Source organism: Dipteris shenzhenensis, chromosome 33 (assembly GCF_047967505.1).
Source record: "Dipteris shenzhenensis isolate YYH24624 ecotype China chromosome 33, Dip_SZ_1.0, whole genome shotgun sequence".
In the NCBI taxonomy this organism is placed as follows: domain Eukaryota; kingdom Viridiplantae; phylum Streptophyta; class Polypodiopsida; order Gleicheniales; family Dipteridaceae; genus Dipteris; species Dipteris shenzhenensis.
In genome coordinates, this window is record NC_141628.1 from 5,205,292 (window position 1) to 5,231,329 (window position 26,038).

Below are 26,038 nucleotides of genomic sequence, written 5' to 3' on the forward strand. Positions count from 1 at the left end.
GAAGGGAGGTAGTCTATCCATGTGGAGCCCCCATACCAGCACCTCTGATCTCCTCCTGCTACAACTGCCATAGAAGAGGATAAAGCTATCCATGGTAGCCTGCTACGCCCCGAGGTATAATCCCCATATTCCCTAACTCGGTACAGATATGTGATGACCTGAAATGCAGCATCTAGCTGTAAAGGGGGTGACCCAAACTCAGCCTCAATGATCTGGTGAGGAACAGATGACTTACCACGAATCATCCGTGATAGCATGAGAACCTGTAGCCGCTCCACACGGGGCCCACTACACGGGGCCCACTCTGTATCCGACAAGTCTGGCCCCCAACAAGGACTGCCGTACATCCCCGCTGGGCGAGCCAAGGAGTCAAAAAGCAACCCCTTGGTGCGTGGATCCTGAAAGTGTGAGCGAAAGCACTGCCTCTCTAGCCTGGCCAATGAGGCATACCCTCTACTCAAGCGTGCCTGCATGCGTGCCTGCATCGCGGGTCTCATAGTGAAGCTCGGTCCGGAGAAGATAACCCCAAGATAAGTGTATGATGAAACTATCTCAACAGATGACCCCGCAAATGTGAACTGCTCCTGAAGCATGATGGCTCGAGATGTATTGAAGATCATGACCTTGGTTTTACCCAGGTTGACCTTCGAATCATGAGACTCACAAAAGGACTGTAGTGCGTCTAGGTGTCTCTGAAGCCCCTCTGCTGAGGAAGACAAGAGAGCCACGTCATCTGCATAGAGCAAAATCTGGATCAGTGTGCCCGCAAGAGAGCAACCTACACCCCCCTGTGTCTGCATCACTCTCTCAAGCTCGTCAATGTAGAGGCCAAACAAGGTAGGCAACAAAGGACACCCTTGTTTGATCCCGATGGTCACTCATGATCTCGTCTGTCCACCCGGATCCTACCCGAACTCTGCCAGAAACTCTCTCGTAAAGTGCCATGACAGCCCAAATGATCTCCTGGTCATAACCCAAGTCATGTAGGCGTCGTATGAGGCGGGCTCTCGGGACCGTGTCAAATGCCTTGCGAAAATCCACAAAGCAACAATAAACCCTCTGCTTCCGTGACCTCGCCTCCTCGATGATACATCTGAGCGTCAGAATGTGATCCATGGTTCCATGATCACGCCGGAATCCGGCTTGTCCTGCTGCTCTGAGTCCTCGACACTCTGCAAGTCTACTAACCTCGGAGTCAAGTACTGATGCATAAATCTTGGACATGACATGTCCAATCATAATGGTCCTGTAGTTCTCCAGGCTCATGGGATCCCCTGCCTTGTGGATGGGTGAGATAGTGTTAATGGTCCAAGTGTGTGGAAATCCCAAACAAACCGCTTCATTAAAAAGCTTTGCTAAGATCGGGGCTAGGAGGTTAATCCCATATGCAATTAACTCAGTGCATAGTCCCTTATGATCCTTCGCTCGGCCATTATGAAGTTTCATTACAGCATCCTTTACCCCTCCTCTAGTGAAGAGGGTGCAGAATGTGGGACGAGGCATGTGTGAGAGGCTAGGGACTGGCTGATTTGGGATGTCATAAAGTGTGCATGCATAATCAAACTAGATCTGGGTGTCAGTGAGTGGCGGAGGGGACCATCCTTCTAGAAATCTCCGCTAGAAGTCCCTAGAGTTGTTACTAAACAAAATGTTCAGGGGGGTAGCGCAAGGAGAGAGAGAGCAGGGGTAGCGCAGGGAGAGAGCAGGGGTAGCACAGGGAGAGAGCAGGGGGTAGCAGAGAGAGCAAGGGGTAGCAGGAGAGAGAGAGCAGGGGGTAGCGCAGGGGGAGAGGGGGGGAGAGAGAGAGAGAGAGAGAGATAGAGAGGGAGTACTCTAGATGGATTTGGCTTCCAGTGAGAGGCTTGGGAAGCAGGAATCGGCCTCTCAATGGCTACTGGACAAATACTGCTCAGTAGCAGAGAGAGGGATAGAGAGAGGTTGGGAGAGAGAGTGAAGGCAGCACATAGGAGAGAGGAGAAGGGAGTAGATAGGATTAGATGTCACATCAAAAAGTGTAGAATAAGGGCTGAATGGGGACTAATATAGTCCCTCCACATTTCCCACCTAAGAGGCCTCTAAAGGTCCTCTAAATTGGCCCATTTTTCGCCCTCATTACAGCCATCCCTTTCCATAGAATATTGCCCTCAAAATTTCACAGCATGGCTGTCCAATAAGTGCAGCAAACAGCAGCTACTAATCAGCCTGGTAGGAGATGGGGGTGGTCCTGGACAATGCTTTCTGGCTACCATGAATTCTCATCCTCAAGGAGTCCCCGCCACTTGATAAGATACTCTATGTAGACCTTGTTTCGGAGTACATTGTCTCTGAAACCCATGATGTGTTTCGGAACATGGAGGATGTGGCCCTCCTCATCCATAGGTGGCACTCAGGAAGAACATGGACATGCTGTCCCACATGTGGTTTCAGCAAGACACATGGAAAACATCATGGATCTTGGAGGTACTGGGTAGCTCCAACTGATATGATACCTCTCCAACCTTGCAGGTGATTTAGTAAGGACCGTAATACCTAGGAGCAAGCTTTGTGTTGGTATTACCTTTCAGCGAGGCATAACGGTTCTTCTGGAGACGCAAATGCACACAATCTCCCTCTTTGAAAGACAAATATCTCCTGCATTCATCCACATATTCCTTCTGCTTGGCTTGGACATCCTGCATATTCTTTTTTGCCAACTTCAGAAGGGCATCCATCCTCTCCAAGTCATTCCGTGCTTGCTGATTTTTCACAGCCATGTCACCAATTGAAAAAAGCATCCCGACCTTGCATCCGTACATTGCCTCAAACGGCTCATGCCAATGGAGAGATGCTTGGTACTGTTGTAGCAAAATTCAGCAATTGCCAACCATTTATCCGAAGACTTCTGAGTATCAGAAGTGCCTCCAATATTCCTCCACCCATTTGTTCACCCTTTCCGACAATCCATCAGTCTCAAGATGGAAGCAGTGCTAGGTGTAAGTAAAGTACCAACTGTTGTAAATAACTCCTACCAAAAGTGACCCATAAAGTTTGCATCACTGTCACTAACAATTTCCCATGATGCTTAAAGACATGCTCAATGAATTGCCCAGCAACCTGTGATGCTGAATACCGGGTCTTAGTGTTGGAAAGGTCACCTCCCCATCTGTAAGCCCCCAAATGAGGAGAGGATGGGGGAGGGAGACCTAGGGCAAGGTATGCCCAGAGGGGACAGCCACTGTACGATCAGTACGGGCTGCTGCAGGGCAGTGTACGGAAGGTATGCACGGTGCGGCAGGGTCCGGACAAGGGCTGAGCAGAGGCGGATCAGCAGAAGCATGGAGTCGCACTGTTGCAGCAGGTATTGGGCAGGACTATGGCCTGCAAATAGGGCTGGCAGGTGGCGGGGTAAGCAGTCCAAAGGGGCTGGGCCCTGCATGGAACAAAGGACCAGCAAAGGGCCCTAAATAGGGCTGGATAGGCAGCCGACCAGCCAACCAACTGGTCGGTTGGTTAGGGCTGCTACAGACCAGCCAGTCGGCCCAATTAGGGCTGGCTGGTCAGTTGGTTTTGGAGGGCCTTGTGCCATATATAAAGAGGGCCTTTGAGCCCTCATAACTCATCACTTGGAGCAGCAATTCAGGAAGCAGAAAGAGCAGCAGGACAGCCACCTGTGGGCCTCTATCCAAGAGGATTCAAGTGGGCTGTAGAGCTGCAGACCTAGCTCAGAGTGCTGCCCACCAAGGCTCGTGCAAAGACAGCAAGGTGGAAGGGATCTGGATGGATAGTCTACAGAAGCTCGAGGTGGAGCACGAGGGCTCAAGTCTAGAGATAGCCGGCACATAGAAGGAGGACCTTGTGGTAAGATCAGAGGACCACACCCTTGGTGGGACTCTGGATCTATCTCTTTTGTATTGTGTCCATAGCTTTGGACGGAAATATATTATTTTGGTGTTTCTCTATCTGGCTGGTTCATTGTCTATTGATGAGTCCGCACATCTATTTTATGCACATAAGTTAAGAAGTTTGTGATTCCACACCTCACGCACACTGTGTGAGAACTTGGGCATTACTATCAGTCTTCCGCTGTGCGTACCCTCTGTTGGGTCATTTCTAACACTTAGTGGGTATGAAATGGGCATGTTTTGTCATTCTATCCACCACAACAAAGATGATGTCCCATCCCCTCTCTGTAGAAGGCAACCCTGCCATGAAATCCATTGCTATGTGCATCCATTTGCCCTCTAAAATGGGTAATGGCTGCAAGAGACCTGCGGTTAATTTGTTGTCCACTTTATTCTGTTGGCAAGGCAAGCATTCAGCCACGTATTTAACCACATATTCCCCACATGCCTTCCCAGGTAAAGCTCTGCTTGATTCTTTCATATGTTTTAGTGATACCCGCATGTCCAGCCATGGGAGAGGAGTGCATTTCTTGCAAAATCAACTATCTATATTTTGAGTCTGGCACTAAATAAATCCTGTCCTGGCACCACAACAGCCCATTATGCAATTTGAAGTCCAGATGACCCTGACTAGAATGATGGAAAAGAGAGAGAGCTGGAAGCAAGAGAGTGTAAGCTGAACGTCGAGTATGTAATAGAAGAGTGAACCAAAATACAAAGGGGGGATAAGGTTTTGTCTAAGTGACAGACCTTATCCTTCACTAACCGTAGTTAGTGAACTAACTGTGGTTAGGGGGAAAAACCTCTAAATGAGGACAAAGTGCCCCTAACCCACTTATTGTCATTACATTAGTCACTGCCTAGAATATCAATAATTCTAACACCCCCCTGCAGTGCCAATGTCATGTACAAGGAAATGATCAATCACCAAAAGGAGATAAGTTCAGGGCATTGCGAAATGCCTCAAACTTCTCACGTGGAAGTGCTTTGGTGAAGATGTCTGCAACATTGTCATGTGTTGACACATAGATCATATTGATCTCTCCTGCATGCAACTTCTCTCTGACATAGTGATAGTGAACCTCAATGTGCTTCGTGCAAGCATGAAACACAGGATTCTTTGCCATTGCTATAGCACTCTGACTATCAGTGAGAATCGGAGAAGGACCCTCCAATGAAAGATGAAAATCAGCAAGCAAACGACGCAGCCAAACACATTCAACTGTCGCTGTGAAAGCTACCCTGTACTCAGCTTCACATGAGGAAGTAGCCACAGTAGATTGCTTCTTGCTCAGCCAAGAAATGCAAGCTTTGCCCAAAAAGAAACAATTACCACTTATGGACTGCCTAGTGTCATAGTCTCCAGCCCAATCTAAATCACTATAAGCATGCATCTGCAAGTCACCCCCCTTGGGAAACATCAAGCCATAAGACTTTGTGCCTTGCAAGTAACGGAAGATGCGTTTTACAGCTTGCCAATGTGTTATCGTTGGGCTGTGCATATACCTACTCACCTGAGATACTGCAAACTAAATATCGGGCCGTGTATTGCACATATATATGAGGCATCCAACCGGCTGACTGTAGAGTGTGGCATCTACAGATTCTCCTCCATCATACATTGTAAGCCTCAGCCCTGGCTCCATGGGAGTAGCTATAGGCTTGCAATCTTTCATCCTAAATCTATCCAAGAGTTTTGAACATACTTGGATTAAGACATAATGATACCACGTCTCTCTTGAATGAATTGGATCCCCAAATAATAATGTAACATGCCCAATCTGACATGTCAAAAGTGGCTCTCAATTCAGCCTTGAAATTTGCAATTTAATCACCATTTGGCCCTGTGAGCAGTAGGTCATCTACATAAAGAATGGTGACCAAGATTTCCTCCCCATCCTTCTTGATGTAGAGGGTGCTTTCAGTTGGACTATTGCTGAAACCCTTGCTGGACAGAAAGGCATCTATCTTTGCATACCAAGCACATGGAGCCTGTTTCAGCCCATATAAAGCTTTATTCAGCTTGCATACCTTACATGCATCATTTGATACCGCAAAGCCTGGAGGTGGTTCCACATACACCTCTTCCAACAAGTCTCCATTTAAAAATGCTGTTTTTATGTCCAACTGATGGACTTTCCAATCCAAATGTGCAGCCATGCCAATAACAGTTCTGATGGTTGTCATCTTGGATGTAGGAGCAAATGTCTCCTCATAATCAATGCCCTTTTGCTGAGCATGTCCCCTGGCAACCAGCCTTGCTTTGTACCTCTCAATGGACACATCGGGCTTCCGTTTGACCTTGAAAACCCATTTTGTACCGATGCCAATCCACAACAGCCCAAGTCTAATTTTTCTCTATGGACTACAACTCATTGTGCATGGCTTGCATCCAATGCACATTATCCTTTGCTTCTTCAAAAGAGTCAAGCTCCTCGTCATCAAGAAGAGTCCTTACATAAGCTGTCTCAACTGAAAGAGCCACAACTGCGTGCCTTACTGCACTACGAGTCCTGCCAGGCAATGGAGCCTCAAGCCTACTCTCCCTGAGAGTCTGAAGCAACCAATTCGGAACTGTTTTGGCTGTGTGTATCTCTTGAATCTCTTGCCTGACAACTTCATCCACACCCTGAGGTGGTATTAAATCAGCCAATGGCTTAATCAGGGCATGTGGATCTAGAGGAGGTTGCTGTAAATTCTGAGTTTCAGAGGGGGAACCAAATGCTATAGGAAGCATCCCCTCAAACACATCATCTAAAGAAGCTGGAATCTGAAATTCAGCATGTGTATGTGCTGAATTTTTAGAGAATATAACATCTCTACTAACAAAAATCTTGCGTGTAGCAGGATTATAGAGACGATAGCCTTTGCTTTGTGAACTATATCCCACAAAAATGCATTTGAGTGCCTTATCTGACAACTTGTGTCTAAACTCCACAGGCACGTGGGCATATGCAACACAACCAAAAACTCTGAAATGGTCCACTGAAGACTTTCTCCCTTGCCATGCCTCATAGGGAGTGATTGTCTTCAAAGCCTTTGTAGGAGCCCGATTCAAAATATAGTTGGCACACAGGAGGCCAAGCCAAAACCTGTGAGGCAACTTCTTACTTGTGAGCATGCATCTATCCATCTCCATGGCAATGCGATTCTTCCGCTCAGCTTTGCCATTCTGTTGAGGTGTAAGCCTCACTGTAAGCTAATGCGTGATGCCTTTCTCCTTCAAAAATGCCTCAAATTCATGAGACATATACTCTCCCCCTCGATCTGTGTGAAGTGTCTGCACCTTGAGTCCTGTCTCATTCTCAACCATAGCCACAAAGTGTTTAAAATGCATAAACACTTCTGATTTTGCCTTGAGACCATAGACCCAAGTGTAGTTGGTGAAGTCATATATGAATGTAGCAAAATAGAGATAACCCCCAAAAGCAGGTGTCCGCATGGGACCGCAAACATCACTGTGAATAAGTTGTAATTTCTGTGTAACTTTCACTACACCATCCTTCTTGAAGGGAAGTCTATGCATCTTGCCAAGGATGCAACCTTCACATGCATGAGGAGAAGGTGACTCCAAAGGAGGCAATGCATCAACCATATCATGCCTCTGAAGTGTCATTAAGCTACCATAGCTCATGTGCCCATACCTGGCATGCCATAACTCCACATTCTGCATCGCAACAGTGGAAGTGCTAACTGATAATGCAAGATCGGATCTTTTTCCATATAGATCAAGCTGAAAAAGACCCCGATACAAAGTGCTAGACAACATCAAAGCATAGTCATTCTCTTTGTCTCTGACTGTGCACTTGTCATCATCAAAAACAACCTGAAATCCTCCTCTATTGAGTGAGGACACTGAAAGCAAATTCTTCTTTATCCCTGGCACATAGAGAACATCTGAAATTATGAAATCTGTGCCATCAATGGATGTGAGAATAATGTCTACCACTCCACACACTGAATAAGAAGAATTATTTGCACAAGTCACCTTCTTTTTGGTGGATGGAGGATGCAAAGATACAAACAGACTCTCCTTGGAAGTGATGTGCTTTGAAGCACCACTGTCAAAATACCAAGTATGAAGTGTCTCATTGACACTAAGAGAGTATGCATCCTCCTTTGAAGGATCATAACTGCAAATCAAGAAAGCATATGGGTCATCATCATTAGTGACTGTAGCATCTGAACTACCCACTGAAAAATCTAAAGTGCAAGACAAAAAGGCATAGTGCTCTTCCACAAAGTTGGCTGCAAGCTATTTTCACCAAATAATCTCAAAAAATATAGCAAACTAACCAAGTAAAATCCCTTACTGGGATGTAAAATGCACAAGTAAAATCTGCAAAGAAAATCTACCCACAGTGACAAATACTGTCACAGTCTATCAAAGGCTCAAAATGCACTTCAATTATCCTACAAATGCTCTCAATCTGCCAAAAAAACACTGCAAAACTTGCCAGTGTCTGCAATGTCACTCAAAATGAGTCCAAAATTGCCTGCAACAATCCCAAAATGCTTGTACATTGCCAAATTGCATCAGAATGCCAAAAGCCCCAATTTCTTCAGGGAAATTGCATCCAAAAGAGGACAAATTGACTGAAAGCCCAAAAAATGCAAGAAATTGCAGTGTAAAGCAAAATGCCCCAATGCAAAAGAACCAAATTCTACTACCAATGTGTGCAAATGAGCACACCCACAATCCCAAAATGCACCTGCTTGAATCCACAGCCAATCAATGGCTCCCTGCAAAATGCACTTGTGTGTATACTCAAACAAAAAAAGCCCCAAAATGCACTCTGTGGCTGTCACCTGCAAATGGCACGGAGCTGCAACCTGAAAGGAGCAAATCGAAGCCGAGAGCAAAAGTGTACGGACGGTTGACTGGAACAATACGAAAGTAGTACGGGAGCGCACGGAGAGCTGTACGGACGGCTGGTGCACTTTGTACGGACGCTTGAGCAAAGGTGTACGGACAGCTCTGTGTGTTGTGCGGACGCCTGCGCAAAAGTGTAGGAGTGCACGCGCAACTGTGTATGAACGACTGATGAAAGTGTCCGTACGATCGTACGGCAAAGCTGTAGATAGCAAGAGCATGTGGTACGGCGCAAGACCATCGTACGTCTGTACGGACAACGTGAGTTACTAATTGGAGCAAGTGGTATGGCGCAAGACCACCGTACGTTTGTACGGACAGCAACGTGAGTTGCTGGTCAACTTGCACGAACAGAGGCTTGTAGTTGATGCGTAGGATTCCTATAGGTACAGAATGTTTGGGAGGTGTAGGAGCTAACAGATGCAAGAGAGTAGATGGTCTAGGACTTCAAGCTGCTCTGATACCAGATGATGGAAAAGAGAGAGAGCAGGAAGCAAGAGAGTGTAAGCTGAATGTCAAGTATGCAATAGAAGAGTGAACCAAAATACAAAGGGGGGATAAGGTTTTTTCTAAGTGACAAACCTTATCCTTCACTAACCGTAGTTAGTGAACTAACTGTGGTTAGGGGGGGAAACCTCTAAATGAGGGAAAAGTGCCCCTAACCCACTTATTGTCATTACATTGGTCACTGCCTAGAATATATCAATAATTCTTACATAGAAGGCTTCTGCAAATCTGAAAATATGGGAGCTGCCTTAGAATTTTGCATATACTCTTCCTGAATGCCATGAATCCACTCTTGATATATGGTAGAGATAGCAGACAAATTGCAAGCCCGCATCTTGGACAAGGCATCTGCAACCACATTTTTCTTCTCCTTTTTGTACTCAATGTCAAAATCATAGGATTGGACTGCAGCCAACCACCTCTTCTGCTTATATGACAAATTTGGCTGGGTGAGGAAGAATATGAGTGTCCGTTGATCTTTTTTCACCTTAATTTTAATCCCGTACAGATAGTGGTGCTTTTTCTTGAAAGCATGCAAGATAGTCAACATCTCCTGGTCATAAACATGGTACTTGAGTTCTTTGGCGGATGTGAAAAATGAGGCATACCAAGACAGATGCATGAGTGAGAGCAAATTTCACGTCTTCAAAGCTGTGTTGTGCTTCCTTTGACCACCGAAAGCATCCCTCTTCAAGAGGTCAATACGAGGAGCTGCCCTCTTGGCAAATTTGTGAATAAAGCGCCTGTAGAAGGAAGCAAGACCTAAAAATCCTCTCAATTGAGTGGGGTTTTGTGGCTGTGGCCAATCTTTGATGCATTTCACCTTTACGGGATCCACCCGAATGCCATGTCTTTTCACCCCCAAGTACTCAAACTCCTTTGCCATAAAAGTGCATTTACTGGCTTTTGCATAAAGCTAATGCATCCTCAAATTTTCCAGCACCTGCTTCACATGCTTAATGTGCTCCTATCTATCCTTGCTGTTAATGAGGATATCATCAAAGAAAACCAGCACGCATCTAAAAAGAAGTGGCTGCAATATCTTGTTCATCAGCGCCTGGAAGGTGGTCGGTGCATTAGTCAATCCAAAAGGCATCACCTTGAATTCATACAAGCCCCATTCTGTGCAGAAGGCCGCCGTCTTGTGCTCATCTCCTTCTTTCACTCTGATTTGATGGTACCACCAAACCTCAAATCTATCTTCGTGAAAAACTTAGCACCCTTGAGTTCATCCAACAGGTCATCTATCAAGGGGATTGGAAACTTGTTCTTAATAGTGGCCTTGTTTAGATCCCTGTAATCAATGCACATGCGGTACAATCCATATTTCTTCTTCACCAGAAGCACCGGGGAGGCAAAAGGAGAAGTGCTATGAGAGATGAAGTTCTTCTCAAGCAATTCCCGCACCTGTACGGCCACTTCCTCTCGTTCAACCTTAGAAAGATGGTACGGGGCTTTGTTTATGGGCTTACTGCCAGGCTCTAGAACAATGGCATGATCCACATCCCTCTTGGGAGGCAATTAGAATGGCATGTCAGCAAATACATCAGCAAACTCCGAAAGCAGCTGCTGCATATCACAATCCTCAACATGGGGAATTCTACCCCCCTGAGATACTAACACATTCAATGCATAGAGTACATGCTCCTTCCTAAGCTCTCTAGCCACTGCCTTGCTGAAATGACCTGCAATTTAGGAGTGGCAATGTCATGCAATGCTATAATTCTACCCCTGTGGACAAAGCTGAGTGATAGGGCATTTAAATCCATGCTGATTTTAACCAATCGCAGCCCAGGACAGCCTCTATTGGGTCCATGTCCAGTGCCAATAGATCCGCAGCAAATTCATAATCCTTAGAGAACTTGACCCTTGCATCTTGGCAACAAAATTTATTGATCAAATGCTGTCCATTTGCCACCTCTACTCTCAGCCCATGATCAATCTCAATAGCAATCAATCCCACCTTCTGTAAGTTCTCAGAATTGATGAAACTATGAGTGCTACCACTATCCACAAGCATGTGAACAGTCCTGCCATTAATTTGCCTTTTCAATCTAATAGTTTCAGCACTTTTGGCACCCATCAAGGCATGAAAAGAGATAGCATAAATTGTTTGCTGCACATCCCAATGGATCTCCTCCTCGTCCACAGGAGCATTTCCATTTGCATCCTCTCGCGCATAAAAAGGCATAGCAACCTGATGCTCCACATGAAAGATTGTAGGCCAACGGCCTCGCATGCCACAAGTGGGCTAAGTGTCACTCGATTGTTTACCATGCATATTATGTTCAATAGCACCATCGGGATCAAAGGGGAAATCAGCCCCCTTCATGTCTCCCATATCTGAAGCTTCTTCCACGTCTTGTGCACCCTCTGAATCACCATAAGGTCTCATAAGCATCCATTTTATCCCTCATCATCCGATATCTCAATAATCATGCTGAGTTTTGCAGAACCACTTTTATGCATTTTGCAAACTTCCCGATGCTCAAGAGTTCACGTCTCACCACACTTAAAGCATAAGTTTGCCCCCTTTCTGTTGTCCATAATAGCCTTGGTGTGTTGTTTAAATCTGATTTTTCATTACCAACAGTTGGCTTAGCTCCGTGGCTTAGCGTCAAATGATCTCTATGGCTTAGCATATGGCATCTTGCTGCATGTAGCAGTGGGAATGTCACGATCTGTGATGTATTCCTTTCTCTATACCTTAGACTTATGGATGGTTTGATGAATGGACACTTGTGGAAGGGTGTGCCCTTTCGACGGGACACTTTTATGAGGCACAACCCTTCACAAGAGACACATTCTATTGAAGAGACACTACCATTGTAATGTACCCTCTCATTAAGGGTCACACCCTTCACAAGGGGTACACACCTCTTCATGCACATACACTTTGGAGTACACACCTTTTCATGTGTGACTCTTCACTCTCTATATATAAGAGAGGCCCAACTGTATGGATGACACACTACAAACACTCAAGCAATACAAATATTCCTTGTTCTCTACTATTTCAGTCTCCTTTCTGTTCCTTAGCACATTTCTAAATATAGTAATCTAGGATTTCTTACAGTGGTATCAGAGCAATATGTTCAGAATTTACCATGATATTTTCTACACCAGTTCATTATCTCTACCAGGGTCTTATTTTGAGTGGGAGGGGATGTCACGATCTGTGACGTATTCCTTTCTCTATACCTTAGACTTATGGATGGTTTGATGAATGGACACTTGTGGAAGGGTATGTCCTTTCGACGGGACACTTCCTATGAGGCACAACCCTTCACAAGAGACACATTCTATTGAAGAGACACTACCATTGTAATGTACCCTCTCATTAAGGGTCACACCCTTCAAAAGGGATACACACCTCTTCATGCACATACACTTTGGAGTACACACCTTCTCATGTGTGACTCTTCACTCTATATATATAAGAGAGGCCCAACTGTATGGATGACACACTACAGACACTCAAGCAATACAAATATTCCTTGTTCTCTGCTATTTCAGTCTCCTTTCTGTTCCTTAGCACATTTCTAAATATAGTAAATCTAGGATTTCTTACAGGGAAACCTCGGAAATGGTGTTGCTACTGATTTCCTATCATGCCAATCAATCACCTTAGGCTTCTTCTCAGGCTCATTTGCATTCCCGTATGCGCTGCCCGCTATCATCTTATACTTGCTGGCATATTTGGGCTCAAACACCTTTGCCAATTGGGCTACATACTCAATTGTTTGAGGGTTATGTGCCTTCACACCTGCAGCCAGGGAAGGACTCAATCCTTGGATGAAACGCAGCAACTTCCCTTTCTCAGATACGTCCTATACAAACAAGGAAAGCCTCCAAAAGCGCTGCAAGTACTCTTGGACTGTACCAGTTTGCGACAATCCATAGAATTCAGCCAAGTACTGATCCAAGATGAGTGGGGATACGAAGGTAGTAACCATTATTTCTTTAAAATCCCTCCATGTGGTTGGCCTTTGAGGTGAATCCCTCATATACCGCCATCAAGTATGTGCATAGTCATGCATGTGCACACCTACAAAGATTATGCAGTCCTCACCCTGCTCTGGGTAGAAGCGGAAACAATCTTCCAGCTTCATAAGCCATTCCTCCAACTTGTTAGGTGTGCAAGTGCCCCCTTTGAACTTATGCACTCTGAGTTTGTCCTTGACATCCTTGGCTGCATAATTCCTGAGTTCGTAACCTCCTGAAGTGCAGGCATCATCACGCTTGAGGTCCACATAACCGGAGAAAGACATCCCAAGTTTGATGGCCTCAGGTAGGGCCTTATATGATCATACGCACGGAATGTACCAGCATCTCATCAAAAGTGGCCTGCTGCCCACCACTAACCCCTCCTGTGTAGTAGCTGCTGCAATCTAATGCACTAGCTGTATGTGCTCACTGGCGGAGCGAAACCTCCTTGTATCAATATGTAGATCAAGTACAAAACTTCCTTGTCATGTAGCCAACGCCTATAGCACACATACGCTCTACCAAAACAAGCACCATATGCTGCACCCTTTGCTGGGGCTCCTCTTGGGGCACACATAGGCTCAAGTTTTGGTACCAAGACAAGCACCGTATGCTACGCCCTTTGCTCCAATCTATCATATTCCTCAATAGACTTCAGTATCTGCTCAAGAATGAGCCCTTCTAGCTACACATGTATACCTCTTGGACTACCCTTTGTCGTGCTCACTATGCATCTTGGTTGGAATGCCAAATGTGTCCAAATGGGCCAAACGACCCCAATTAGATTTTCTTTTATGGGGCACAAGGCCATCCAAATGTCAACTAGACCTAGGATTAGACCAACCTAGATCATGCCAACTAGCGCTCAAACTAATTCCACTAGGGCCTACTTGTGATCATAGTTTATGGGACAAATTGACCAATACTTGGGTCTAGTGATATGCTACTCTGTCTTGGCCTATACAATGCTTTAGTGATATTGCCTATTGTTGGGCCCGAGCATCGACTCTTAATTTTGTACCACCTACCTGCATCTAAGAAAGGTTTTTGAAATGAGGGTTGTATCATATACAAGAGAACTATGCTTTATTTTCAACTAAATATGAATATGATTATATGCTAAAAGGGTATGGCACCTTTTGAATAGGGGGATCTTTGCAAACACATGATAGGGGTCCGTATACTACAAGAGAATCCCTCAAATTGCTACATTGAGCCTCAGCTCATTTGCCCATTCTACAGCCTCTGGAAATTCCAATTGTTGCCTTGTGCATTTCACATGGCTTCCCTAAATAAACACCAAGGAGGATGTTCTCATATTGCCCATGGGGTAGCTTGGTGGCTACCCACACGGAAGCCAATAAAGCATTCACATGTATCCGTGTGTCCATGTGGCGTCTATATATTATGCCCATATGACTCTCTCTCAGCCAAGCCGAGCTTTGTACACTTTCCCGATCCTCTCTAGTTTTCCAAATGTAGTCAATCAGGAGGAGCCAACTTGGCTGGGTCTCTCTGCCAAATGCATCTCTCCGAAATGATGAGATGCCAAAGGGCTGAGAAGAGGACTAACCTCTCTCCCGAGGGTGTAGGCTGCCATATAAACCAAAACCAGCTCCAGGCAGCACTAACCGGATACATACCAACGGGTTGACCCAAAAGAGACGGCTCAGCTTGCATAGATGCAAAAAACTGTGAGCCAAAAGATGGCTTGACATCCTGCAAGAAGGTGCTCTGTGGCACAGAGAATGCATCATCCAAGTCCAAATAATCCCCATGCAACGGTCCAAAAGACTAATGCTCATAGGCACGGTGGGCATCTACCACAAAACCCCTGCATGGAGCAGACAAAACATCTTGATTGTCTAACTGGTCCCCTTGCTGGGGTCCGGGCTGCTTGCCCTTGTCCTACATAGCCTGGCCAATCTGTTGCTCAAGTTATTGTCCATCTGAGCAAGAGACGTATCCTGCATAGCCATGGCCGTGGTAAGCTGTTGGCTGAACTCCTGTCCCATCTGACGGAAAGCACCCTGGAGCATAGAAGCAAGGGTATCCAAAAACTGTTTTTGTGCTGCCTGCACTTCTCGAGATGTAGGAGAGAGAGGCTACCACCAGTGGATGCACCCACTATGGAAGGCAATTGCTTATGCTGAGTAGCCTCATCACTATCATGCAATGTATCCAGAGGGGCACGCTTGGGTGGCATGGTGGCTGTCCGAGAGAGAGAAGCTCGAATGCAGGCAAGGCCATGAAAATGGACTCAAAAGAAAAGTTAAATGCGGAACCATGTATTTGATTCTTTCATTTTTCGAGTGAGCAGTTTCCTATAGACTCAAAAGAAGTAGACAACAAAACCCTGCTGTAATAAGTACCTAATATAGTGTGTAGAACCACTAAAAAGGCCGATGTTGAAGCTCGAGCAAACAATCGATGAAGAGGCTTCAAAATGGAGTCGAAATGGCTCCAAAGCGAGGCTAGGGGGAGGTTCCCTAAGTCACCTAGGACAGTTAGTACAGCACTAACCTAAGACTCCTAAGGCAGTTAGGACACATACTTAGTCTAACCCAACCTAACCTACTAATTGAACCCTCGTTAGGTTAGCTTAACTGACCAGCTAACCTAATCCACTAACTAAACCTGCCATCCCAACCTAACCTGGCTAACTAACCCTAGCTACTAACCCATGTCACACTAACCATTAGTGTAATCTATTAAGGTAAACGGCTACAGGGACGTGACAAAGGCATGGCAGATTGGAGAAGGGGATAGAATCGGTAGGGGAAACAGAGAGGAAGAGGGAGAAGGAGTGAGAAGTCACATCAAAAAGTGTACAATAAAAGGTGGATGGGGACTTATATAGTCCCTCCACATTTCCCACCTAAGAGGCCTCTAACAGTCCTCTAAATTGGCCCCTTTTTCCCCCTTCATTACAAGTCAGCAGCTATGGCAAAAAGCAAGGGAGCAAGAACACACCCTTGTCTAATAGACCTTTTGACAGTAAAGGGCCTAGTCATCTATTCACACCCCCCTTTGCAAAGGCATTTGTGAGGAGTTTAAAGTATGAAACTATATTGAGCCTACTCCCATGTCTTGCACAAATTGAACCAAGAAATCCCATCCAAATCTATCACATGCTTTGTCAAAATCCACTTTAAGGAAGCCTATGTCCTGACTTGTGTCCTTGGCATGTCAATGACTTCTAGAAGGTTGCTAGATGGTGGCACATTGAGCAAACTCTTTGTATCGTGTTTTGTCCATTTTGGAGCAATCTATTCTATATGTATTGGCTGTTCATATGTGCGTTGCTTAAGATTTGTGATCGTATCCACAACAATAATTACTTGTATGCACTGATAGAGGAGTCAGAGTTGTTTTACACATTTTGTGAACCCTAGGTTAAATTCTTTCACTGCAGCGAGTTGGCTACAGCAAGTGGTTCTATATTTTCTGACACTAGTGGGCAGCACCCCACTGTCCAAGTATTGTGGTTTGTGAATGCACCTTTTGTAAACATTTTGAACCTGTCTTTGGACGTTGTTGCCATATCTTGCTGTCTATTCCAAATCTGAGCATGGTTTACATTTCTATGTGAGGAAGCAAGAAAGAAAACGCGTCTGATCTGACAAGCATAGACACGTAGCAAAACATTGTAGATTGAAAAAGGCTAAAGGAGAAGGACCAGCCTCAAATCAAAGAAACAACAGCCAATATGGAGAAGAGGGGTTGGCATGAAGGACAGCATGTGTCGCTCAAATTCAGAGATTGAGGACAAGGCTGTCAACATTGAAGGCATTAAGTGTAGACTTGAAGAGCAAAATGACCAGGAGTATTGTATAGGGATGGCCCTGGAATTACAAGAGGATGGCACTCAAGAGATGTGCCTTGCTTGTTGCAATAGCAGGCAATAGCATGACGACTTAGCAAAAGGGAGACCCACTAAGAGAATCAATTAGAGGATTCTCAAGTGCTATGGATAGGCTCAGGTTACTATTCTTTTTTAATTTAATTATATTAAAGGAGTATGGAGAATCCCTTTATACCTCCTCATTTAAAGAAATGAGAGGTGGGTCAATTGCCTTCGATTAGAGGTGGAGGTTTGAAGCAACCAAAATCCAAATGGCTATGGTAAATTGCCTAATTATTGCACAATTGCACAGTACCCTTTCATTAACATACTCGGCTATTGTTCATGGCTGCGCTTTGGAATGCAATGAGCTTGAAGACATTAATGAAAAAGTACCACCTACTCCAATTATTTATGCATATTGCATGTTTCAAAAAATCCGAAACTTGTGTGAGAAAATACCCTAGGCATCGATATAACAATCAAAGAACTCTTGAAAACTTTTCAAATCTTTATGTTACGTATGCTCATATAATATGACTATATACAAGAGCTCATCAGAGATGTTTCAACTCAGTAAGCTACTATTGGGGTTATAAGCAACTGTGGATACATATTCTCGACACGCTAATAATAACAAATTCAACATAGGACGCTGTCTCCGATCCGTGCGCACTTGCCAAACTCAAAAGTTACGCGAGAGTACTATTCTACCACAACATTTATCTATGAAGATACCAAGGGCGGGCTGAAGCTAAGTTTATCTAAGTTCGGAGAGAGAAAATATTAGACGGATTTTCTGGGGGGGGGCAAAATAGAGAAAGTAGAGTAGGGAACAAAGAGGGATAATCTTACGTTCTTCAGATGCTGAAGAGAGGGCTCGGCAATGGTCGATGTGACGCTGACAAATACGAGGAATGCTTGAGTGAAAGAAGCATTATTCAGCTGAACACGGCAACGCTCTGTTGACCGAGTTGTAACTTTGTGCGGATTACACTAGTTTGATAACACTACGTGTAAAAAGTCTAACCTGCCTGCCTACCCCGAGAGCGGCCCTCGTTCGAGTCCCGGCTGCGTGGTCAGTAGGTGCAAGGCACGTGTCCCTTCTTAGCGCCAACAGGTGGGTGCATGCGTGCATGGGTGCGTGCATTTATAACAAGGTGAATTTCCCATTCATTCGGCCTGCCCTCGGTATTGTAGTTGAATTCGTGTAGATAAGAGAGTGGTCAGTAAGTTTGTCCCATATTTCATGTTTTGTGTTTTTCGATTTGTCCACACGTGGCCGATGATTGAGCCATGAATTGTTGTGCGGGTGTTGATGAGTTGTTGCTTAATCTGGTTTCGCGACATGAAGTGCTATAGTTGTGTGATGTTTGTCGAAGTTGAGTAATGCATATGTTGGTGTAAATTCTGGTATGCATTGGACCATTGATTGTAATAAATTGAAGTGTATGAAGCTTTGTCTTTAATTATTTTTATGCCTTCCTTGAAAAATGTCAATAAGCCAAGACTTGTTGTTGTTTAAATGCTTAGAAATCCAGGTAGTGTTGTCATGTTTGATGTCATCTTGTGTGTTTCTTGGAGGATGTTGTTGCATGCAAGTATTGTTGAGATATCGAGATCCACTCGTGATATGCCAAGGTGACCGTTGTGCATTTATGTCACTGACTTGTTAGCTGCAGATGCGGTTGGTACACCGCCCATGAATAATAGCTGGATGACAACTATCAGTACTCTAGTTAGTGGCTCAATTAGTATGCCACCTTAGTTAGCTGAGTTTGGTTTGAGACCCACATATAGGGTTCACCTATTCTTTTGTACTAAGAGTTCTTTTGGCTTTCACAACTAAGAGAGGAAAACTGTTTTCAGTCTCCACCTTTGTGTATATTCCCCCATTGTGTATGTGAGAAAGCTACAAGCGAGACTCCTTCCTTCTCTCCCACTCTCTTCACATGGTATCAGAGCTCGGTTCGTGGTAAGGAGCTCAAGAAAGCAAACCAAGTTCGTGGTATCCTAGTAAGAGGATTAGTGTTGCTTTCCTTTTTTTTGAGTTTGGGAACAAATCTCTGCAGGTAGCACAGCCAAAAAGTGCAAGAGTGCACTGTCTTAGATTGGGACGCCCTTCGCGGTGTGGCGAGAGGGCATGTATGCTTTGTTGAGGATATGAAAAATAAAGGTCGCTTGATAGCAAAAGGAAAGAAGAAGGGCATGATGTTTACGTTGGATGCGGACATGCATGAATTAAGTGCAGCAATGTTTGCACATGGGACTGGTGTAGTGCAGATATTGATATCTGGCATAAACGCATTGGTCATGTTAATGTACAGCGACTTAAATTAATGCAAGCCCAAAATCTTGTTGCAGGATTGCCTAAGTTCAAGGTTGCAGAATTGCATAAGGTATGTGAAGCCTGTCAATTTGGAAAACAAGCAAGGAAACCATTTCCTAGACATGTTCAAGAGAGAGTAAGAGGCCATTGGAATTAATCCACTCTGATGTGTGGACTACTAAAGCTGCATCTATTGGAGGCGTCATTATTTTGTCACTTTTATTGATGACTACAGCAGAAAAGTCTGGGTGTATTTTATGAAAAAGAAAGTGAAGTGTTTGGGCATTTCAAAGCTTTTAAAGCTATGGTTGAAAAAGAAACAGGCCTGCAAATAAAATGCCTAAGGTCAGATGGAGGGAAAGAGTACCTCTCAAATGAGTTTGCAAGTTTCCTGTAGGAGCATGGCATAAAGCAGCAATATTCATGCAGTCATACCCCAAAGCAAAATGTACTTGCAGAAAGGAAAAACAGGTATATTGGAGAGGTATCTCGTGCCATGCTCAACGAAAAAGACCTGCCAGATTATTATTGGGCTGAAGCAGTTGCTACAGCAGTCTACATAATGAACAGGACTCCCACTGCAGCAATACATGGCATGACGCTAGAGGAGAGGTATACTGGTAGGAAACTAGATATTTCTCATTTGAAAGTTTTTGGTTGCATTGCCTATGTTCATGTGCCAAATGAGTTGAGATCCAAGTTGGATCCAAAAGCTAAGAAGTGCATCTTTATTTGTTATTCTCTGCAGCAGAAACCTTCTACTGGTAAGTTTACAGTGAGCATAGATGTTGTTTTTTATGAGATGAGCAGCTAGTATAAACCAGTAAATGTGATTGATGATGTAGATGCACAAAATGGTAATGTTGCACATAATTCATAAGAGCAATCACGAAATATTAGTGGACCTGTAGTGTCCTCTAGCAGTGGTTCACATACTTCGCCATGGACAGGCAGATTGAGATCAGGAGGATCTCCTCAAAGCAATGCAGATGTGGTATGCAAGTATCACAAAAGGAAAAGAGAAAGTAGATTAGCCCATGGTTGATGTGAATGCAGGTCACTCTTATATGGATGGTGAATCCAGTGGCTCAGAACAGAGCCTTGATGATGAGTTGGGTATTCCTTCTATTGTTACACCTAGAGTAAGGAAGACAAGGGATGTTTTGAGAGCACTTGGTAGTGAGCCTAATTTGCACAGGTCTACTAGAGCTAGGTACCCTGTGGATAGGCTGAAATATGATGGATTTATAGCCATTCACTATGCCTATATGGTCAAAGTGATACATGAACCAGAACCCACTTCTTTTGAGCAAGCCATGGGAAAAGAAAAATGGGAGAAAGCCATGGATGAAGAAATGGATGCCTTGGAAGCAAATGCTACATGGGAATTGGTGCCTTTGCCTAAAGACAAGAATGCAATTGGCTGCAAGTGGGTTTATAAGGTGAAGCACAATGCAGATGGTTCTGTGAACAGATACAAGGCAAGATTAGTTGTCAAGGAATATGCATAGACATATAACATTGATTATGAAGAAACATTCAATCCGGTCGCAAGGATGGCAACTGTAAGAGCAGTCATTGCTATGGCTGCATCAAAGGGATGATCTTTACATCATATGGATGTAAAGAATGCTTTCTTGCATGGTGATTTGCAAGAAGAGGTCTATATGGAGCAACCACCAGGTTATGTTCATGCTGTTTATCCTGAGTTTGTTTGCAAGTTGAAGAAAGCCTTGTATGGTTTGAACCAAGCACCCAGAGCATGGTCTGACAAAATAGGACAATATCTTGTCACTATTGGCTTTCAGATTTCCAAGGCAGATTTCTCACTTTATGTGAGAAAAACAGAGAAAGGCATTATGCTGCTTGTCATTTATGTTGATGATTTGATCATCACAGGTGATAGTGATAAAGATATCCTTCATGTGAAAATGCTATTGAAGTAGAAGTTTGAGATGAAGGATTTGGGAGAGCTACGTTACTTCTTGGGGATTGAGGTGATTAGATCCACAAGTGGATATGGCTCTTGCAGAGGCAGTATGGATTGGACATGCTGTCCAAATATGGGATGATAGGCTGTAAGCCTATTTCAGTTCCTTTGAGCAGAATGTGAAGTTGAGCGCAGATGTAGGTGAGCTTTTGGACGACCCTACTATGTACAAACGCATAGTAGGAAGTTTGATTTATATGACGATTACTAGGCCAGATTTGAGCTATGCTATTGGGTTGGTAAGTCAGTTTATGCAAGCTCCAAGTAAACTGCATTTGGATGCCGCTAGATGCATACTGAGGTATGTGAAGTCCACATTGCAGTATGGACTATTTTATGAGACTGGGGTTCAGATACAGTTGCATGGATACACTGATGCTGATTGGGCTAGTAGTATTTCTGATAGATGATCTACGAGTGGATATATGTTCTCTTTTGGGAGTGCTGCAGTCACTTGGAGTAGCAAGAAACAGCCTACAGTTGCCTTGTCGAGCACATAGGCTGAGTACAGGGGTGTAGGAATGGCTGCATGTGAGGTAGCTTGGTTGCATAAGCTACTTTATGATATGTATCAGTCTACAGATGGGCTAGTTGTCATTTGTTGTGACAACATGAGCAGTATACACTTGGCAAATAACCCAATCTATCATGCTAGAACAAAGCACATTGAGGTGCATTATCACTATGTGCGGGAGAAGGTTCTAGTAGGTTTTATTGATCTAGTTTATGTCAGCACAGAGGATCAGGTAGCTGACATATTCACGAAGGCATTGGGTGCAAAGAAGCTGCACAAGTTTAGAGACCTGCTTGGTGTGCAGGAATTGGGATTGAGCTCAAGGGGGAGTGTTAAGATATCGAGCTCCACTCGTGATATGCTAGGGTCACCATTGTGCATTTATCTCACCGACTTGTTAGCTGCAGATGCGGTTGGTACACCGCCCATGAATAATAGTTGGATGACAGCTATCTTTATGTACTCTAGTTAGTGGCTCAGTTAGTATGCCACCTTAGTTAGCCGAGTTTAGTTTGAGACCCACATATAGGATTCACCTATTGTTTTGTACTAAGAGTTCTTTTGGCTTTCACAACTAAGAGAGGAAAACTGTTTTCAGCCTCCACCTTTGTGTATATTCCCCCATTGTGTATGTGAGAAAGCTGCAAGTGAGACTCCTTCCTTCTCTCCCACTCCCTTCACAAGTATATCTTTTTTATGGGTCTTGAGTGACCTAGTGTTTTTGCTTTGTAATGTTTTTGTTGATGATTATGTTGATCAAAGTTAAACTTGATTGAATATTCATTGGGAATCTAAGTTCAGTCTTGTAATTTCTTGAAATATCAATTTGTCAACTTTGATATGTTTTTCTTCTAGATTTAAAAGGAGGAATAGTTTTGAAGGGTCAAGCACCCGTGATAAAATGGTGTATACAAGGCCATGTGCTTGATGTTTGATGGATCAAATGCTAGAGAATTCATGGACAGTCCTTGTGAACGATGAATGATGAATCATTCTTGCTGCTACTGGTTGTATTGGAAACTATGTTTGGCACATTTTATTTTGGTGGTTTTTCCCTATTTGAACTCTCGCACGATTTGTAGAATAGGAGTCCATGTCATTGGTGTGCTCAATCAATCCATACTACGTATGGCTTGGTCTTTGTATTTGAACCTCTAAATATCCCGTCCACTCTGTTGACAATGCCATTGTCGATTAAGAAAGCCAACCTTACACCCACCAATCATCAAAATAACCCACTGTGCTCTGGAGGGGACTATGACTCCGTGTCCAATGACCAAGGGGAGCATCGAAGAAGAGATCGAAATGCAAGTGCCTCCCCTAGTGCCCAAGGTAGGTGACCAAAAAGTATAAGCTCAAAGCATCAAAATGCATCTGACTCATGTGCATCTACTATGCATCGATATGAGCAAATATGGCCCAAAAGAAAATATGCATCGATGCCGAGTGACATTGTCAAACATATGTGATTTTGTTGAAGTTAGCTTATAGTGCACCACCTCTTGAAAGTGGTTGCAGAATGAGGGTTCTTCTCATTGGAGCTCCGAACCTGCAATTCTTACATCTTCTCATACATGTTTTCTTGTGCTTATGGGATTGCATCTCCTTGAATGTCAAGTTGAGTGTTGAGATTTCTATACTGATGTACTTGTCCACGTACGCATCTATGTCCTCCTTGCTTGAGTGGCCACCATGAAATGGAGCGGCGTCAGCCCAGAGTGAGCCATGGTCATGTTGGCTGTGAAACTTTGTCATAGAGTAGAAGTCAATGATAGTGCCCAAGATTGTGCCATCATGTTTTAACAATCCTCATAGCTTGGAATTTGTGGACATAGTACTGAGCTGTTGGCTATAGATCTGAGCGAATTAGTTTCCTCATATCATGTGTGTTATTGATTTTACCGTTTTGTTTTCTATGCCATTTAATCTCCACAAGCACAATACCAATGTTTGCCATAACCTCTCTCCAACATAGAATATTATGAAGAAGGTGGGCGGGCCTAATTGTCTCACCATCGTAAAAAAGGATTTTCTTGCATCCTCCTTGGTTGTGGTCTATAGATGTACGTGGGCATGTGAAGTCGTAGTATGCAAAATTTTTAATTTAATAACTTCTCAATGTTTGCATCTTGCAATGCATCTTTGGCTTGCAATGATGTACCTCTTAATTGGTGTTTTTGCATAGTCTTACCCATGTGGATGATAGACTTGTCATACCAAATATTTCATTGTATTGAAGAAAAGGTTCTCTATGGCTATCCACGAGCATATAACATACCTCCACATACAAGGCACCAAGACATAGTCAAGTGGGAGTTGGAGTGAGGTGTACCTGACTATGTAATGATGGTTTGGCAATATTCGTTTCTTTGGCACGACATCCTCAAGTATGTGCCTTTGTTGGGAGTTTAGTTTTGTCAACTTGTCATAGTATAAGGTGCTTCTTGTGGTCGAATGTTTTTACTATGCATATTCATCTCTCCCTAGATTGAATTTGTTGCTTGCATTCATGGAACCTTCATTTGTGGAACTTGTTGACGTTGTTGTTCTATTGCTTGCTGATATTCTTAAACAAGAATATATTTTATTGAAACATTGTTGATTCATTTCAATGAGTTCTTTCTTGCTGTACATGTCATGCCAAATGGAGAAGTCATCATTTGTTGAAGGCTTTGATGAATGAAAAGGCAAGTATGATAAGCATAGCTCTCTATAGTGGTTTTCACGGTCTTTGGACTTATTGTAATTGTTAAAGTGTATAAATTGTCCCTCTTCTCCTTAGACGTAGTTATCCTCTGGTTGCGGTGTTTTGTCTAGCAAATGTTGCGAGGCACATTGTTCGCAAACTTGGCTTAAGTTTTAGGTATTCTGCAATAACGTCATCAACAAATATGTCTATGCCTATTGGCTCCATTTTTTCAAGTTGTGCTCATCGCCTTAGTTACATTGTTTGCTCATTTATTGCGCTCATGTTAATGTATACAATCTCTCTGGTCGTGCTCGTTAGTGGAAGGGATAGTAATAGATAGATAACTTGTTGTGCACTGATATGTTGTGTGTTTAATATTGTATTAGATATTTTCTTATATGTTTGTTTGCAAGCTTCATGTGAGTGCAAGATTGACCACTTCGTTGTGGTTTCTTTGTCAACTTTGGTGATGTAAGATGTGAAGCATGGTGCAGCGCCATGTGGGTTAAGAACGAAACTAAATATCTATACTAAATTCCCACAATTTTGATAATGTTAGGTTGAAATTGTTTGTGTAGGTGTCTTTTGGATGTCTCTTTAAAAAAATAGCTGGTTGGGAGATGCTGCTTTGTAGTGTAAGTAGGTATTGGATTCAGATATTCCTATCTTTTTGAAGAATGCATCGATGATGGGCAACATTGTCGTTTGATCTTTTAAGACAGATGTGATTTTGTTGAAGTTAGCTTTGTGATACTTATAGTATGCCACATCTTGTAGTGGTTGTAGAATGAGGGTTCTTCTCATTAGAGCTCATGGGAATTCGAACTTGTAGTTCTTACCTCATCTCATACATGTTTTCTTATGCTTATGGGATTGCACTTTGTGGATGTTTGTACTAATGTACTTGTCCACATATGCATCTATTTGCTCATTGCTTGAGTGGCCATAAATTGGAGCTTCCTCAGCCTAGGGTAAGCCATGGCCATGTTGGCTGCCTCTATGTTGGAACTCCATCATGAAGTTGTTTATGATTGTGCCCAAGATTGTGCCATCCATGTTTTAATAGAGTCTTCATAGCTTGGAATCTATGGACATAGTACTTAGTTGTTATCACTGGATCTGAGCGAATTAGTTCCCAAATATCATGTGTGTTCTTGGTTTTGCCGTTGTTGCTTTTTGTGCCATGTAATCTCCACAAGCATGAATCCGATACCAATGGTTGCCATAACCTCTCTCTGCAATGGAGAATGTTATGAAGAAGGTGGGCGGGCCTAATTGTCTCACCATCATAAAAAAGCTTTTTCTTGATTATTTGCTTGTAGTCTGCATATGTATGTAGGCATGTGAAGTCACGGTGGTTGTGTCTTGCAATGCATCCTTGGCTTGCAATGATGTGAATCTTAATTTGCCATTGCATAGTCATA

At 43.7% G+C, this 26,038-nt stretch overlaps 1 protein-coding gene across 3 annotated transcripts in view; it reads right to left on the reverse strand.

Moving 5' to 3' along the window:
• LOC147879574 (UDP-N-acetylglucosamine transporter UGNT1-like) overlaps positions 1–18,150 on the reverse strand; it is an 85,150-nt gene extending 67,000 nt beyond the window's left edge. The window contains exons 1-2 of one of the 3 annotated variants that reach the window (XM_087371984.1): positions 18,123–18,150; positions 17,948–17,993 (exon numbers count right to left, since the gene is read on the reverse strand). The gene's annotated coding sequence lies outside the window, so the exon portion shown is untranslated. Of the gene's footprint in view, positions 1–17,947; positions 18,074–18,122 lie in introns of those variants that run through there. The other 2 variants (XM_087371983.1, XM_087371985.1) reach the window with 2 other exon arrangements.
• Between the last annotated feature and the right edge of the window lie 7,888 nt (positions 18,151–26,038).